Source organism: Polyergus mexicanus, unplaced genomic scaffold, assembly GCF_030449975.1.
Source record: "Polyergus mexicanus isolate NDT 795.1 unplaced genomic scaffold, iyPolMexi1.0 SCAF_112, whole genome shotgun sequence".
NCBI classification, from domain to species: Eukaryota; Metazoa; Arthropoda; class Insecta; order Hymenoptera; family Formicidae; genus Polyergus; species Polyergus mexicanus.
The window spans coordinates 12,501-15,000 of record NW_027223432.1 but is presented as its reverse complement, the minus strand read 5'-3'; positions in this window follow the sequence as shown (position 1 = coordinate 15,000).

Below are 2,500 nucleotides of genomic sequence, written 5' to 3'. Positions count from 1 at the left end.
CGGCGACGGAACCGGGGGTTACTAATACTTTTCTCTTTTCAGGCTTCCATCCTTTGTCGTTTTTCATTATTATCGCCCGGTCGTTTGTTTCCAACTCGTCCGTTGTGGTAGGAAAATCGACGCATTAGAAATAGATAGATAGGTAGGCGTTTCCTCCTAATGGCGCCCGTCTTAAGGCTAAGGTCAAGGATCGTGCCGATGGTCTGAATGGCCGCGAAGACGAAAAAATCGCGGTCGCTAGCGGTCCACCACCTCGGGGTACCTGCTGTCCCCCCGTTGTATTTAGGCTTGGCGGCGTAATGGTGGCTCTGCGCTGCTCGACTTCTTTTCCACCGTACTCGTGGGAACAAAAATGATGAATAATTTTCTAAAAATTTTGGTGAGGAGGAGTGCCCGCCTGGCAGATCGCTTCCCGCCAGGTGCGGCTGCTATTAGGGAGGCAAGGGACGTGCCTGTCGTCGAGTCGCGAGTACGCTCGTGCGCGCGCTTGGAGACAGCCTCCGCTTCCTCGAGAGCGCCTCACCAAGCTGTGCCCGAGCGATTCCGCGACGTAAAACGACTTTGCGCACAGCCCCAAGGTTGCGGCCTTCGCGCCGTTCGAGTTTTGTTAACGCGATGCGATAGTAGGAACAGCTTAATAAGGCCTTCACCGGCAATCATCGACCGGGAAGAAGAAATTAGGAATAGGGAATCTAGCACAAAATTAGTATCCGCGATTAGACCCGCGATTAGTTCCGCGAATAGTCCCGCGAAAAACCCCGCGGTAGAAAATAAGATTAGATACGCGAATGTTTCCCAATTAGAACCCCATAGTGTATGTGATCCGGGTTCCTCTTCGCAGCCGCAGCAACAAGCTCCGGCAAGTAGCGTCCCCTTTTCCTCATTTGCGTCCACGGGAGTGAGGATACTGCAGCTGAACATGAGGCGTTCAGTTGTAGTTACGGGTGAGGTGCGTCAGCTTGTCGCCGAAAAGCGACTTGACGTCCTGTTATTGCAGGAGTTGCACGTCAAGAAGCATGGCAAGAGCCACACCTTCGTTGGCTTAGGGAAGAATATGAGGGTAGCTGCTGTATGCTCAGAACGCCCCTGGGCTGCAGTGGCAGTCTGTAACCCTCAATTCCAAATGGTGTTTGTCTCGCAGCTTAGCACGACACATTGCGTCTGTGTGGAAGTGCAGGCTCCCAATTTTTCTTTCTACGTCGCATCGTGCTACTTCCAGTACAGCGACGAGATAGAAAAATACCTCAGACACCTCGAAGTGGTGCTTCATTCGCTGAGGGGGAAGAGATTGTTAGTGGCAGTAGACGCCAATGCTCGGTCGTCACTCTGGGGTCTCCAAGAGACAGACGAAAGAGGTGCGAAATTTGAAGACCTCATCCGAGCATATGGAGTAAACGTGGTGAATGATGTCGGACAGGGACCCACCTTTTGGACGGCAAGAGGTTCGTCTTTCATCGATGTAACCTTGACGTCGTCCTCCATGAACAAATTCATCAATGATTGGAAGGTGAGGCCCGACTGGACGACCAGCGACCACAACGCAGTCGACATCAGATTGAGGGTGCCAAAGGGGTCAGGTGGAGATCGGGGTGCCGCGAACATGAGGTTTGACACTCGTCGGGCTGATTGGGAGCGGTTCTCCGAGAGCTTGACTGATCTTTCAAGATCGAGACTGGAGGTCCTCGATGTCTGTTCTGCGAATAGAGTAGATGAGATGGCGGAGACGTTGGCAGCGGTACTCACCGAAGCCTGTTCCGCGTCGATGCCAAGAAAAAGACGATTTAGGAAGTCCAACCCGTGGTGGACGGTCGAATTAACTATACTCAAAAAGGGAGTATACAGAAAGAGGCGTGCACTCCAGAGAGGGCGGGACAAGCCCACTTACCTTTCTCTGAAGTTGGAATACCGCTCTTCTTTGCGGAAATACGGCAGAGAGGTGAGGAAGGCGAAGCTTGCGAGCTGGCGGAAGTTTGTCACATCGCACGGTAACTCGGAGCCCTGGGGATTCGTTTATAAACTCCAGGCGAGAAAACTCCAAGTTGAGGGGGTGCTCAGCACACTCCGGTGTGGCGAATATTCCACGAAGACTTTAGAGGAGACCGCCGGCTACCTCCTAGACGTGCACACTCCGGATGACCGGGAACAGGATGACACGTTCGAACAACGTGAAATTCGTCTCGCTTCGAAAGTTTCCCCCGACACGGTCGACGCCTCATTCTTCACGGCGGCAGAAATGGCTGTAGCGGTGAAAACTTTTAAAAATAATAAGGCTCCAGGAATGGACCTTATTGAGGTTGCGGTTTTGAAAGCCGCTTGTAGGATAATTCCCGGTCAGTTTCTTAGATTATTTAACGGATGCCTTCAGTGGGGCGTCTTTCCCTCAATCTGGAAGGAGGGCTCGCTTCGAGTCCTTCTGAAGGGTGAGGACAAGGACGAGAAGGATCCGAAATCCTATAGACCCATCTGTCTCCTCTCCGTAGTAGGAAAACTTTTCGAGAAA